The sequence below is a fragment of the Anolis sagrei genome, chromosome 5 (genome assembly GCF_037176765.1).
Source record: "Anolis sagrei isolate rAnoSag1 chromosome 5, rAnoSag1.mat, whole genome shotgun sequence".
Classification (NCBI taxonomy): Eukaryota; Metazoa; Chordata; class Lepidosauria; order Squamata; family Dactyloidae; genus Anolis; species Anolis sagrei.
The window spans coordinates 100,286,297-100,302,107 of record NC_090025.1 but is presented as its reverse complement, the minus strand read 5'-3'; the positions used below and the strand labels follow the sequence as shown (position 1 = coordinate 100,302,107).

The window sequence follows — 15,811 nt, the reverse complement described above, 5'->3', positions numbered from 1 at the left end:
AATGGTTTAAAGTGTTAGGGTCAAAAGTGTCAGATTATACATTGTACAAAAGAATCCAAACCCAAAAGACGGGTTTTGGTGGTGGTAGCAATGACAGTGAGGTTTGTAATTTGGAGATGAAAGAGTTAAATGCGGATGGACCATTATTCCACTTTCCGTAATGACAAAAGGACCTCCATGTTTGAAATGGAAAGAGTTCTGTAAATGTAAAGTGACATATATTTAAATGCCTGCTAATGAGAATGTACTACTACTAGGATAGTAGTGTTAAAATACATTGGTAACACTGACAAATAGAAAATTTAAAATTTGAGAGGCAAACATGGTTTGGTCATTGATGGACCTCAAGTGTTTGAAGTATGAAACTCATTTATTCTAACAGTAGATTGATAGTTTTTTTAATTGCCATTTGTTGAAAAGGGGTTCCTTTTAATTTTTAAGTCTGACAAATGAATTGTTTAAAGTGTTACCCAACAGATGGCCAAACCGACCAATGTACGTTTCTCTCCATGGCTCTTCTTTCCTTAAATCCTGGCAAATAGAATGAACAGTAAGTAGCCAGCCAGTGAAGATGTAGAACTAATTCTGATATCTTGAAAATTCAAGCCGAACTCAAAGCAAACTGGAAATATTGTCCGCCATTCTCAGTACTACTTCGTACATATCTGTTTTTCAGGTGAACCACCATTAAGCTGTTTCTATAGATATTTCTGTATATATTTCTGTAGATATTTTAAGCTGTTTCTGTAGATATTTTGGATTCTGGATTTTCATGTTTACAATTCTAAATATTACTAAGATAAAACTTAGATAATATCTGTGAACCAAATGCTTTTTTCCTTTATGTTGTTTCAAGAAATACTAATGCCATATGGTTTATATATTTTGTAAGGTTTTTTAATAAAGTAAATAAAATAATGAATGCAATTCATTTTTCCTATTTTAATAAATATATTTCAAATTTAACAGAAAAATGTTTTCAGTGTTTTTGTTGGCTTGAGTGAAGAATCATAGAATTGGAGGAGAGCATGAGAGCCATCCAGTCCCGTCCCCCCCGCTCCGCTATGCAGGAACACACAACCAAAGCATCCCTGACAGATGGCCATCCAGCCTCTGCTTAAAAACCACTGGAAAAGGAGCCTCTACCACACTCAGAGGCAGCATATTCCACTGCCAAATACCTCTTGCCACCAGGAAATTCTTCCTAATGTCTAGGTAGAATTTCTTTTCCTGTGATTTAACTCCATTGCTCCGTGTCCTAGTTTCCAGGGTAGCAGAAAATAATATTTTCTCCTCCTCAATTTGGCATTCTTTCAGATATTTAAAAATGGCTTTTAGGGGTGTGTGTGGTAGCCGATTCTCCAGTTTTATCCGTTTTTTTGTACCTTTCGGGTGCATGAAATGAGAACCCCCTCTCCGGAACGAAAATAAGCTCGACATGAAAGCAATCGGATGTAGGTACAGTTTCTTTGTCTGCTTTTCGGACCATGTGGCACACCTCACATGGCCCGTGGAAAACTCTGAGCCCTGCCTGGACTAATAGAGAAGAACACCTCGCCCAACGCCACTCGTCTCCTCTGCAAACCAAGGGGAAAGCATCACGGGAGGAGTGGTGTCTTACACTCTGTCTTTAAACCCAGTTCTCTTCTGCAGACAGGGGAAAGCATCACAGAAATAGTGGTATCTTAAGCCCTATCTTTAAACCAGGTCTCCTCTGCAGACAGAGGGGAAAGCATCTTGTGCGCCAGCTGCACTCGTACACTTTGGGAAGTCTGATCTGGCTACGGTGGTCCACACTCCTTTTACATCCCAAATAGATTACTGCAACGCACTCTATGTGGGGCTGCATTTGAAGACTGTTCGCAAATTATAATTAGTCCAACGGGCTGCAGCCAGATTACTAACTGGAGCGACATACAGGGAGCATACCACCCCCTTGTGCCAGCTCCACTGGCTGCTGGTCCACTTCCAAACTCAATTCAAAGTGCTGGTTTTGACCTATAAAGCCCTATACGGTTCTGGCTCAGCTTACTTGTCAGAACGCATCTCCCTCTACATCCCACCTCGCAATTTAAGTTCATCCGGGGAGGCTCTGCTCTCGTTCCCGCCAGTGTCACAAATACATCTGGTGGGGAAAAGAGACAGGGCCTTCTCGGCTGTGGCCCCCCACCTGTGGAACTCGCTTCCCACCAAAGTAAGATTGGCTTCATCGCTCCTGTTTTTTAGGAAGAAATTGAAGTCGTGGTTCTGGGACCAGGCTTTTGGACAGCAGGCATAAATAGCACTTTGGATATGGAATTCGACTGGAATGGTGATACGGCTGTTAATAATATTTTATCGTTTTAATTAATGTTCTATTTATTGTTTTAATTGTTGTTATATTGCGTTTTTATATGTAGTGGGATCAAATTGTTGCCAAATGTAAGCCGTCCTGAGTCCCCCTTTGGGGGTTGAGAAGGAACGGGGTAGAAATACTGGAAATAAATATCACAGGAGGAGTGGTATCTTAAGTAACTTTGACCCTTTTAATCCAGGTCATGGAGAAGTGTGGAGAAGGCAAACTACAGACCACCTGCTGCAATGCAACCTGAGCCCTTCTATATGCACAATGGAGGACTTTCTTGCGGCAACACCAGAGGCACTCCAAATGGCCAGATACTGGTTAAAGGACATTTACTCAACTACCAAGCTTGCAAACTTTGTGTTTTGTCTGTTTGTTTGTTTTGTTAAAAATGTAATACAACTGTCTGGCTGCTACTGACACGATAAATAAATAAATACATAATCCAGGTCATAACCTATATATATAAATCTGTTAGGTTGGTTCAACGGGACAGCAAAACTCCACAACCCCCCAACGAAACTGCACCAAAATAGACATGCCCCTAGGACAACCCACTCGGTACAAACTAATCCACTCAGAAATGAAAACAACACAACAACACACAGATAAATCGCCAAAACAACTGAGCATGCGCACTGGAGCAAAGTCCCCAACGCGCGCGCGCGCATGGCCGAACGGCCAACGCACCCTCCGCACCTCCCTCGTCCAGCCCAGCATGAACACGTCACCGCATCTCCCCCCGGCACGCACACACACACACCCACAACACCTCACCTCACTTCCCCGCGGCACACACACACACGCACAACACCTAACCTCACCTCACTTCCCCGCGGCACACACAAACACACACGCACAACACCTCACCTCACTTCCCCACGGCACACACACACGATCAACGCACCCTCCGCACCTCCCCCCCTCCCTCGCCCCGCCCAGCACAAACACGCCACCACACTCCCCCGCGGAACACACACACACACACGCCACAACACATCACCTCACACCCCTGCGGCACACACACACACACATTTGGGAGTTGTAGTCACTGGGATTCACAGTTCACCTACACTCAAAGAGCATCCTGAACCCCACCTACGATAGAATTGGGGCAAACTTGCCACACTGAACCCCCATGACCAACAGAAAATACTCAAGTTAACACACAAGCATAAAGAAGAGGGAGGAAGGAGGGATGCGAGAGAGAAAGAGAGAGAGAAAGAGGGGAAAGCAAGGAGTGTGTGAGAGAGAAAGAGGGAAAGAGAGCAAGAGAAGAAAGGAAGAGAGAAGAAATGAGGAAGTGAGGCCAGGCAGAGACTTCAAAATTCTTACTATAGGCCACAGCAACGCGTGGCAGGGCACAGCTAGTGAAGGATATAAGGACAAATCATGCAATTGCCAAAAATGATGGGAAGGGGACGGGAATTCCTCCCCCTCCCATTGCTGCCAGTGAAAGAAGTGAAATAGTGGGGCTGGAGCATCTTTGACATTTGGCAGGAAGAAATGGTGCCCTACCATGCCTCCCTCCTGCTGCTGCTCCTAGAGAAGATAGAGGGCAGGGCCAGCGGAGGGAAAGTTTTCAAGGTTTTTATAGAAAGAAAAAAATCCCTAAAAATCAGGGGATGATCCAAATGTTATAAAACTTGATGGGCTAAAAGTAGTAGATGTGCCCTCCACATGTTGCGATTTTCACCCCTCTAGCCCTAAAACTGAGGGGAAGGGGAGCCTGGGGAAATGGGTCAGAAAATTTCGTTTTCTCGGATGTGGGACAAAAACACTCATTCAAAAAGCACCCATTTTTGGGAGGTGCACAAAAACAAAAACAGGACTTATCAACGAAAAACAGAAACTGATAATGATTCTATGCAAATGCACAAGCCTAATGGCTATCATGTCCCCTCTCAGCCTTCTTCTCTCCAAGCTAAACAGACCCAACTCTCTCAACCGTTCCTCATAGCTTGACTTCCAAACCTTTAATTGCCCTTCTCTGGACATGTTCCAGGTTGTCAATCTCCTTCTTGAACTGAGTATTCCAGGAGAGGTCTGACCAAGGCAGGAGAGAGTGGGACTATGACTTTGACTTTCCTTGATCTCAATGTTATACTGCTTTTGATGTAGCCAAAATTGCATTGGCCTTTCTATTTATTTATTTACCGTATTTGTACACCACCCCTCTCAGCCTTCAGGCGACTCAAGGCGGTTTACAGGGCAAAATTCAATGCCACAAAAGCATAAATACAATTAAAAACATTAGCATATAATAAAATCATAACAACAGCAATAAAACATAAATCATTAATAAACCCTTATTAAAAACATTGTCCAGTCCCATCGTTTAGTTGTTCCATTTTCTAATGTCAATTACTCTGTATTTGCAAACGCTTGCTCAAAAAGCCACATCTTGACTTTTTTCCAAAATCTTATAAGGGAAGAAGCTGATGATGATCTTAAGGTCCTAGATGGTTCATAAGGGGAGATACGATCGGACAGGTAAGTTGGGCCAGAACTGTTTAGGGCTTTATAGGCCAAAGCCAGCACTTTGAATTGCGCCCGGTAGCAAACCGACAGTTAGTGGAGCTGGCGCAACAGGGGGGTTGCGTGCTCCCCGAGAGCCGCTCCTGTTAGCAACCTGCACCAGTTGAAGCTTCCAGACAGTCTTCAAAGGCAACCCCACCTAGAGTGTATTGCAGTAGTCTATACAGGATGCCATATATTTCTACCTGCTGCATCACTGTCGAGTCATGTTCAGCTTATGGTCTACTAAGACTCTTTGATCTCTTTCACATGTACTGTTTTCAAGCCAGGTGTCACCCACCCTGGATCTGTCCATTTCATTTTGATTGCCAAAGTGTAGTACCATACATTTCTTCCTGTTGATATTCATTTGTAAGTTTTGGCCCAGCTTTCTAATCTGTTGAGGTCATTTTGGATTCTGATCCTGTCCTCTTGGGTATAAGCTATCCCTCTGAATTTGGTGTCATCTGCAAATTTGATAAGCATGCCTTCTATTCTGTTGTCCAAGTAATTGATAAAGATCTTGAACAGCTCCGGACCTAGGAATGAAACTTGTGACACCCCACTGGTCACTTCTCTCCAGGACGAGGAGCCATTGGGAGGCACCCAAGGTGTTTGGCCAGTTAACCACTTCCCAATCCACCTAAAGTAACATTGTCTAGCCCACATATTATTAGCTTCTTTGTGAGAATGTCATGGAGCCCTTGTCAAAGGCCATAGTATACTACAACTTGAAAGTTATAGTACACTGTGTAACTTTTCCTTTAAATAGAGAGGATTCAATGAACATAGGAAAAAACTGTAAGTAACTGAAATTGAACAAAATTGATTGAACCAATTCAAAACACAGAATATGCATTTAGGATAATGCTTAAACTAAATGAACACAGTCTTATGTTTCTTTGCTAGTTATACCGTTTTTGTTAACACAGGGCAGTGTCCCAGTACTTAAGGGATCAAAGGTAACATACAGTTAAAAAGCCACCAAATGACAGAATTTGTACCAATACAACCAGACTAAAAACAGATGTTCCTTTGTGGAACAGTGTTCCTATAACATGGCGGAGTGACATTTAAACTTGGAAGTGTGCTTTAATATGTGTGCTTCACCCTTTTTATCGTGCTTATTCCTCTTTATAGTGACCCCCTATCCCATAAATTCTTTTGATTTCTGTGTATAGTTGTTTTGCCAATATATATTTCTCTCTTAAAAGTAGTAAGTGAAGGGGATGGAATGAGGGCATGTCTTGACGTTTCTTCAACCCTGATTCTCCACCATTAGGAGACGTTCATTTTCCATTCTTGCAAGAAGACCATCATGGAGGACTACAAGCCATGGGTTTAGCTATTAAATTTCACACGACATAATGCTGAACAATGGGTTCTTACACTAAATCTTTCACAACATCGCTATAAACAGGTCGATGCTTTAGTAACCCATTAGCAACTACAAATCCGTGAAGGCAACATTTCTCAACTACCACAAATACGCTCAGTGCCTTATTTCTGCAAAGAGCTCCTTCTGTGTTTCTGTCGTGTTTCATTCTCAGAATCTGGATACTGAGTAAGATCCAGGGTCAGAACTTGGCTAAACATAACACCAACTTGCTAAAAAGGGGGGGGGGGGGAATCACTAATTAGAATTTCTTACCATAACATACAGCTATAACTATTTGCGTGTTTCTCTTTATTTTTACTGTCCAAATCCTCAATGTCATTAGAAAATCAGTTTCTAATTTATAACCATACTAGCTGTGCCCTGCCACGCGTTGCTGTGGCTTTTAGTAAGAGTTTTGAAGTCTGTGCCTGGCCTCTCTTCCTTCCTTCACTCGCCCTCTTTCCCTCTTTCTCTCTCTCTCTCTCTCTCTCTCCCTCTCTCTCTCTGGCATCCCTCCGTCCTCCCCCTTCTTTATGCTTGTGTGTAAACTTGAGTATCTTCTGTTGGTCATGGGGGTTCAGTGTGGCATGTTTGCCCCAATTCTGTCGTTGGTGGGGTTCAGGATGCTCTTTGAGTCTTGGTAAACTCTGAATCCCAGTGACTACAACTCCCAAATGTCAAGGTCTATTTCCCTCAAACTCCATCTGTGTGGATATTTGGGCGTATTGAATGCTTTGGTCCGGATCCATCATTGTTGTCTTCCAAGTCGCCCCCTCCCTTCTCCCCACCCCTTCCCTCCCTGAGTCACTCCTTCCCTCCTCCCCCCCCTCCGGAAAGACACGCCCCCTCCCTTCGCCCCACCCCTTCCCTCCCTGATTGACTCCTGGAAGGAAAGGGGTGGGGCGAAGGGAGGGGGCGTGTCTTTCCGGAGGGGGTGGGAGGAGGGAAGGAGTGACTCAGGGAGGGAAGGGGTGGGGCGAAGGGAGGGGGCGAATTTGAAGACACGCCTCCTCCCTTCTCCCCACCCCTTCCCTCCCTGAGTCACTCCTTCCCTCCTCCCACCCCCTCTGGAAAGACACGCCCCTCCCTTCACCCCACCCCTTTCCTTCCAGGAGTCAATCAGGGAGGGAAGGGGTGGGGCGAAGGGAGGGGGCGTGTCTTTCCGGAGGGGATGGGAGGAGGGAAGGAGTGACTCAGGGAGGGAAGGGGTGGGGAGAAAGGAGGGGGCGAATTTGAAGACACGCCTCCTCCCTTCTCCCCACCCCTTCCCTCCCTGAGTCACTCCTTCCCTCCTCCCACCCCCTCCGGAAAGACACGCCCCCTCCCTTCGCCCCACCCCTTTCCTTCCAGGAGTCAATCAGGGAGGGAAGGGGTGGGGCGAAGGGAGGGGGCGTGTCTTTCCGGAGGGGATGGGAGGAGGGAAGGAGTGACTCAGGGAGGGAAGGGGTGGGGAGAAGGGAGGGGGCGAATTTGAAGACACGCCTCCTCCCTTCTCCCCACCCCTTCCCTCCCTGAGTCACTCCTTCCCTCCTCCCACCCCCTCCGGAAAGACACGCCCCCTCCCTTCGCCCCACCCCTTTCCTTCCAGGAGTCAATCAGGGAGGGAAGGGGTGGGGCGAAGGGAGGGGGCGTGTCTTTCCGGAGGGGATGGGAGGAGGGAAGGAGTGACTCAGGGAGGGAAGGGGTGGGGAGAAGGGAGGGGGCGAATTTGAAGACACGCCTCCTCCCTTCTCCCCACCCCTTCCCTCCCTGAGTCACTCCTTCCCTCCTCCCACCCCCTCCGGAAAGACACGCCCCCTCCCTTCGCCCCACCCCTTTCCTTCCAGGAGTCAATCAGGGAGGGAAGGGGTGGGGCGAAGGGAGGGGGCGTGTCTTTCCGGAGGGGATGGGAGGAGGGAAGGAGTGACTCAGGGAGGGAAGGGGTGGGGAGAAGGGAGGGGGCGAATTTGAAGACACGCCTCCTCCCTTCTCCCCACCCCTTCCCTCCCTGAGTCACTCCTTCCCTCCTCCCACCCCCTCCGGAAAGACACGCCCCCTCCCTTCGCCCCACCCCTTTCCTTCCAGGAGTCAATCAGGGAGGGAAGGGGTGGGGCGAAGGGAGGGGGCGTGTCTTTTCGGAGGGGGGGGAGGAGGGAAGGAGTGACTCAGGGAGGGAAGGGGTGGGGAGAAGGGAGGGGGCGAATTTGAAGACACGCCTCCTCCCTTCGCCCCACCCCTTTCCTCCGTGACTCACTCCTTCCCTCCTCCCTCCCTCTCCGGTTAGACACGCCCCCTCCCTTCACCCCACCCCTTTGTGTGTGCCACGCGGGGGGGGGGTGAGGGGCGGCGCGTGCGCGCGTGGCGGGGAGTTTGCACCGCGCACGTGTGTGTGTGCCGCGCGGGGGGAGGGGGGGAGGGGCCGTGCATGCGCGCGTGCCGGGGTGTTTGCGCCAGTGCGCATGTTCAGTTGTTTTGCGGTGTTTTTGTCGTTGTTGTGGTGTTTTTTTTTTAATTTGGAGTACATTAGTTTGTACCGAGTGGGTTGTCCTAGGGGCATGGCAATTCTGGTTCAGTTTCGTTGGGGGGTTGTGGAGTTATACGGCTCCGTACGACGCCCCTTACAGATTTATATTATAGATTCAGTTTCTATTTTGTCTGATGTAATGAGTTGGAAACTAGGCAAGTAGGGTTTATATATCTCTGGAATGGCCAGGGTGGGAGAAAGAACTCTTGTCTATCTGAGGCAAATGTGAATGTCACAATTGGCCATCTTGATTAGCATAGAATGTTCTTGTAGCTTCAAAGCCTAGCTGTTTCCTGCTAGGCTAGGCAACGTTTCTCCACATAGCATTCCCCCAGGCAGGAAGCAGCCAGACTTTGAAGCTGCAAGGCTATTCAATGCTAATCAAGGTGGCCAACTGCAACATTCGTATTTCCCTCAAACAGTTCTTTCTCCCACTCTGGACATTCCACAGATATATAAACTCCATTTGACTAGATTCCAACAGACTTCACGACCTCTGAGTGATATCGAGACCGCTTTTGGGAGGATCTCCCCAGCTGAGGAGATCCCGAGGACCGCACCAAAGAGGGTCCCTGAACCTTGGTGAGGGCAGCAAAGCCAATTCCAGCAGCAGAAAATATTAAAAATAATAAATCCTCACCAAAGCGGAAGAAGATGGCGACCGAGGTATTTTATTAGCAATTCAGCTGAGATCGGATGCAACTGTAGGGATACTTCCACTACAAGCATACCAGTACAAGATTTACAGGCATTTTTATAGGCAAAATACAGAAAAACAATTCAAATTCCCTGCCCTCTCCTCCCTGCCTGGCTTCACGCTTATTGGCTGACAGCCAACAGCTGGGAGGAGGCTTGGCGGCCCGCCTTGCTCAGGGCCAATCAGCAAGCTTCCCCGCCTCTGGGGGACCAATGGGCGCGCTCGTCTCACTTCTGAGGATGGACGAATCAGGAGAGAGGATGCGGGACGATTGTTGACAATGGGGAAATGATGGGATTATTGCTAGCCGGCCAGCTGGAATTTGAGGCATTGTTTTGGCCGGCAAAGTGCGATTTCTTTAAGAAAGGAGATAAGGAGTGTCCTTCATGGGATTTGGCAAAAGAAATAAACAGGGCTAGGATAAGGGGACCCTGGGGGTCATCCTTGTTCCTTTGTGATTCAATCAAAGTGTTCGAAGAAACTTCCTTTGCCTGCGCAGGTTCAAATCTGGGGAGAGCGCGGATGAGCTCCCTCTCTCAGCTCCAGCTTCTCATGCGGGGACATGAGAGAAGCCTCCCACAAAGATCAAAACATCCAGGCGTCCCCTGGACAACGTCCTTGCAGACAGCCAATTCTCTCACACCAGAAGCAACTTGCAGTTTCTCAAGTCGCTCTTGACATGACAATCTATATAAATAAAAATGTAATGTTAGTTCGTGCTACCATCAGAACTCAAAAACCACTGGGGCAATTGACACCAAATTTGGACACTATGTCCCTAACAACCCAATGTATGTTCTCCACTCAAAAAAAAACAATGTAAACAAAAAGCAGAAAGGACTTCTAAACTGCATTTCCGCAAAGGGGAAAGTGCATGTCTAGAGACCCATGGCCACGCCCCCCCCTCCTTGTGGGGAAACAGCCGGCCGTTAAAGCCAAGCGCACGTGCACAGTCCCACACACACAAGCGAGTGGAGTGGAGGTGGAGGCGCGCCGCATGCAGCCCCTTCTCTTTCCCTCCTATGTCAGGAGAGCAGTCTCCTCCTCCTCCTTTCCCTGTTGGGAAAGCAGCAGCAATGGCAGCAGCAACGGAGTATCAACGCAAAGAAGAAGGGGAGGAGGGGGGGGGGGAGGAGTAGGAGGGGGAGGAGGCAAGAAAGGTCCACGGTGCTTGAATGAAGGACCTTCTTTCTCTCCCTCCCTTCCCTTCTTTCCTCCCTTTCCTTCCTTCCTTTCTTTCCTTTCCTCCCTTCTCCTTCCTTTCCTTCTTTCCTTCCTTCCCTTCCTTCCTTCCTGTCCCTCCTTCCTTCTTCCTTTCCTTCTTTTCCTCCCTCTATCCCTCTCTTTCGTTCTTTCCCTTTCTTCATTTCCTTCCCCTTCATTTCCTTCCCTCCCTCCTTTCTTCATCCCCCTCCTTTCTTTCCCTCCTTCCTTCCTCCTTCCTTCTCCTCCCTCCCTCCCTTCCTGTCCCTCCTTCTTTTTTTCCTACCTTCCCTTCTTTCCCTCCCTCCCTTCCTTTTTCCTTCCTTCCTGTCCCTCCTCCCTTCATCCTTTCCTTCTTTTCCTTCCTTCCTCCCTCCCTCCCTTTCCTCCTTCTTTCCCTTTCTTCATTTCTTCCCCCTTCATTTCCTTCCCTCCCTCCCTCCTTCCTTCCTCCCTCCCTTCCTGTCCCTCCTTCTTTCTTTTCCTTCCTTCCTGTCCCTCCTTCCTTCCTTCTTCCTTTCCTTCTTTCTAAGATATAAATACAATATTAAATGGAAGGGACAGTCAAGAAGTAACAAGAGAAGGAGGGAAAAAGGGAAGGAAGGAAGGAAGGAAGGAAGGAGAGAAGCAGGGAGGGAAAGAAGGAAAGAAAGATAGAGAAGGAAGGAAGGAGAGAAGGAAATAAAAAAGTGAAAGAAAAAGAGGGGGAAGGAAGAAGAGAAGGAACAAAAGATAGGGAAGGAAGGAAAGAAGGATGTAACCAAAGAGAAAAGAAAGGGAGGAAAGAAACAGGTAGAGATGGAAGAAAGATGAGAGATAGGGAAAGAAAAAGAGGAAAGGGAGGAAAGAGGAAAGGAAGGAGAAAAAGAGGGAAGGAAGGTTGGCCACAGCAACGCGTGGCGGGTACAGCTAGTGTGTGTGTGTGTGTGTGTGTGTGTATATATATATATATATATATATATATATACACACACACACACACACACACACCAATAAATAGCCAGGCAATTTGAATTCACAGCAAAATCATGCCAAAGCAACTGCAAGATCTAATACTCCCAAATATGAAATTTAACTGTAGCCAACATCAAGGTATATATAAACAATGACACCAACCTGCCTAGTGTCCTTCTATATAAATAAAAATGTAATGTTCGTTTGTTGGATTAACACAACTCAAAAACCACTGGGTGAATTGACACCAAATTTGGACACAAGACGCCTCTCAGGCCAACAAATGACCATCACTCATAAAAACACTGAAAAACACAGCAGAAGAGATTTAAAAAGCTAAAAAATGAAAACACACTACAACACATGCACGTAACTTCATTGTTCCCCTGACATTAAGTCCAATCGTGTCCAACTTGGGGTGGGGGTTGGTGCTCATCTCCATTTCTAAGCCCAAGAGCCGGCATTGTCCATAGACACCTCCAAAGTCATGTGGCCGGCATGACCGCATAGAGCACCATTACCTTCCCGCTGGAGGGGTACCTATTGATCTACTCGCATTTGCATGTTTTCGAATTGCTAGGTTGGTAGAAGCTGGGGCTAACAGCGGGGGCTCATACCGCTCCCCGGATTCAAATCTGTGACCTTTCGGTTAACAAGTTTAACAGCTCAGCGGTTTAACTCACTGTGACACTGGGGCCTTTGGCATAACCACATGTGTATTTATGCATAAGCACACATGCACAAATATATACACACACATATACACATATGTACACACACAAAACACATATACACAGACTGGGCCACAGAAACGTGTGGCGGGGGATTGCTAGTCAATAATAAACTTCTCGCAAAACAGATTCCTATGAACATAAAGCAATGGTTTTTATTCTTAAAAATGCATAACCAAGAACTATGGGTAAGTGAAAGACAGTAAAAGTTGTCGTGACACAATATGTTTTGATACTGTCCACAGTACCTGGACTCTTCTGTTTGCAGATCTGAGTTGTGAGACCTTGAACATACTCAGGGAAGCTTTCAAAGGAATCCCCATAAGAGACGACTTTTATGCCGTGTAAAAGCATGTCTGCCTGTAGTTTAAAAAAATGATCCTCATTTTCTTTGAGCGCCAACATGTAATGTTCGACATCCACTTTGTTTTTGACAGTATATAGAAAGAGGGCCTGAAATATCTGATCGCGCAAGGTCTCCCCACAGCCCAAAAACAAGAAAGATTTTGTCCGATACAGGTTTTGCAGAGTCTCCTGCAAGGAAAAGGAAAATTACAAGTCAAGGTATTTCAAGACATTTTAAAGTAGATGTGAGGAATATGAAACCTTGAAGAGGAAGCTGTTCTACAGCAAGAGCTTGAGGCTTACAACTGATTTGCTCTTACATACATTGCATATGTTTTCACATATACATGTCAGCAAAAGGAAAACATAAAAATAGGACAGAGATCAGAAATGTGGTATGACCAGTTTTTAAAGTGCAGACAAACAAACTATGTAACTTCTCACATACAAGAAATGGCACAAGCCACTCACTAGGGGACATTCTATGGATATTACTAATGCAAGCTGGACTTCATACAAAGTACACAAGTTTAATTCTTTCCACCTATACAACAAAACTCTACTCACATCTTCCCATTGTAAGCAAAGTGTAAACCCCTCACCCCACCAAACTCCCAACTGCAGCCTTGATACAACTTTGGCTCAATATCTGCTATGCTGTAAAAGTTCTGGGATTTTAATTAGCAATCCCACACACTGTACCAGCCATTATAAATTTAATGTGGCTAATTTAATTAAAATCAAAAGCCGAATAAACTGGAATGCTCTTCTGGTCAAAAACATTTAAAAAGAAGCAGTGGCTATCACCAATCTTAAAAGAAATTTTTAGTCCTTGGCTTAGTTGAGGTTTCCTTAGGCTAGAATGTGCTGGATTCGCACTCAGGCTCTTTACTCTGAGGTAATAATAAAGATATTTCTTCTTAAATCCATGCTGCCACCATTTAACTTTGATTTCTATAAACTGCTTTAAACTTCTCCCACAGAGGCACACTTGAGTCAGTTGTTGTGAACAACTAACGATGTTGTTTATTTGAGAGACCCTGAACAATACAGGCACTAGCTTAGCAGTTGCAATATTGAATAAACTGAACTGTTTATTACTTTTGATAAACAATTCAGCACTTAGTTTCAATAACTCTTCTCCACTCCCTCAAGAAACTAACAGATTTTCCCTCTGTCTAGTATTCTTGAAACTCCATGCAGACAGTCCTTTCCTTCTGGATCTGTCTCTCCACTCCACTAGCTATAATATCTAATAGCTATAAATCTTTTAATTAACTAACTCTGCTGACTAACTGACCAATGTCTGGCTTTTCTAACTCTGTTCCTCCGACACACACTCCCTAACTCCTCTCTCCTTCACACCAAAACCCAATCTCCAACTGAGCTGTCAGATTTTAAAATGCACCCTTAAAGACATTTTTTTCCTTTTCTCAAGTTAAGCTCCACCCACTATCTCCCAGCCAATTAGAAACTCCCACATTTCCTCTAGGCTGCTCCCCTCTAGGAAATGAGTTTCTAAGATGGATGCCCCCAGCCACCCTCCTAAAATGGCTGCTGAAACTTCCTGGGCCTACTTTTCTGAGCTTACTCCCGGCTTTCCCTGGCCTAGAAAGGTAGGAAATTCATCACACTGTGGGACATGAAATTTTAAGCCATTAGCCTCACTAAAGTATTATTTATATTGTATATTGGGCTTGTGGATAATTTCGTTTTTAATTCATATTTCAAATCAAATACGTTAAAATTGTGCATACAAAGCGATATTAGATATATGCAGAAGGGCAGGTTAGAAATTTAAACACTCACTAATCATTTTCCCAAGGTCAGTTTCAGTATAAGCATTAAGCAACTTTGGGAAAGCCAGGAAAACAAAGTGCTTTAAAAAATAATCCTTTTTCTTTGGCCCAATTGCCATATGGAAGGCACTGTGGGTGGGACTAGCAAAGTTAATAGGAGGGAGACTGAGAACACGGCCATCTTAATATAGTTTGAGAAGGTGAGGCCTCCTGTGACAGAAAATGCAAAAGACCCTGCCCTAAACTACATTTCTCAGAATTCAATGCTCAGCATTGGCCTGCAGCAGCCATTTAGAGTCAGTCTAATTATAATAAATCATATTATTGAATCTGCAAAGAGGACTAAAGTAAGTAATAGTATAAATCTGTGCTAAGTTGAAGTTATGTGGTTGTGTGTCTTAAAGATAGAGAGACATTCAAGGGGACTGATGTCGCATTTTTGGGGGGGGGGGGATAAATTTTGTCTAAACCTTTTAAACATCCTCCCAGATCTGTAGATGTGTGAATAGTTCTGAAACTTCTAGGGATTTATGCCCTGGTTGTCTTGTGCATTGTACAGAAAATTCAAGTAGATCGATCTAGTAGTTTTTTAAAAAGAGTTGTTTATAAAAAGGTTGAAAATTCCCTCAAACTCAGTGGATAAGTGAAACATTCTGAAATTTGGCGGGCTAACAGTGGTAAATGTGTTCTACCATTGTAGCAAGTTTCACTCCAATAGCTTTAAAAATGAAGGAGAAAGGAGCCCCCAAAATTTCTCCAATGATAGTAATTATTTAATTATGTGCATATGCGATTACTATAATAAAATAGTAATGAAATTGTGTTACATTATAGTAATGAATTTTTCACTGTATACTTTAGAAACACTTTAGAAACAAATCACCAGCACCTCCCAGTTTTGTAAGTACCTTCAAAACATTTTTTAATAGATCACACATGCCTATTGTATATCTTATCTGATACTATCGCTCCAGTTCCCACTAGAATCTACATTAAAAGCATTGCTGATTTTCAGGTTGTGTGGCCTGGAAGAAAATAGTTTTCTGATCTCAAAGTTCACATACCATCACCTCGGCATCTTGAGTAACATCTCTATATCCCGAAGGATCCAACACCATTCCACAGGGGTCAGTATACAAGCCATGAATGTGAAGAACGCCATACTGGACATGTCCCTTTGCCCACTGGAGAACCTAAAGAAAGCCAAACAGTTTGTTAACACTGCCACATACTGTGAAGAAGAGGTCAAACTTCAAAAGAATGATATTTTCTTTTGTTAACTGTTATATGCTCTCTCCAGTATTTTAATGTAATACAAATCTGAACAGACATGCCCAACCATA

At 45.2% G+C, this 15,811-nt stretch overlaps 1 pseudogene; it reads right to left on the bottom strand.

Moving 5' to 3' along the window:
- LOC137097177 (protein FAM118A-like) overlaps window positions 1-15,811 on the bottom strand; it is a 49,230-nt pseudogene that overhangs the window by 25,922 nt on the left and 7,497 nt on the right.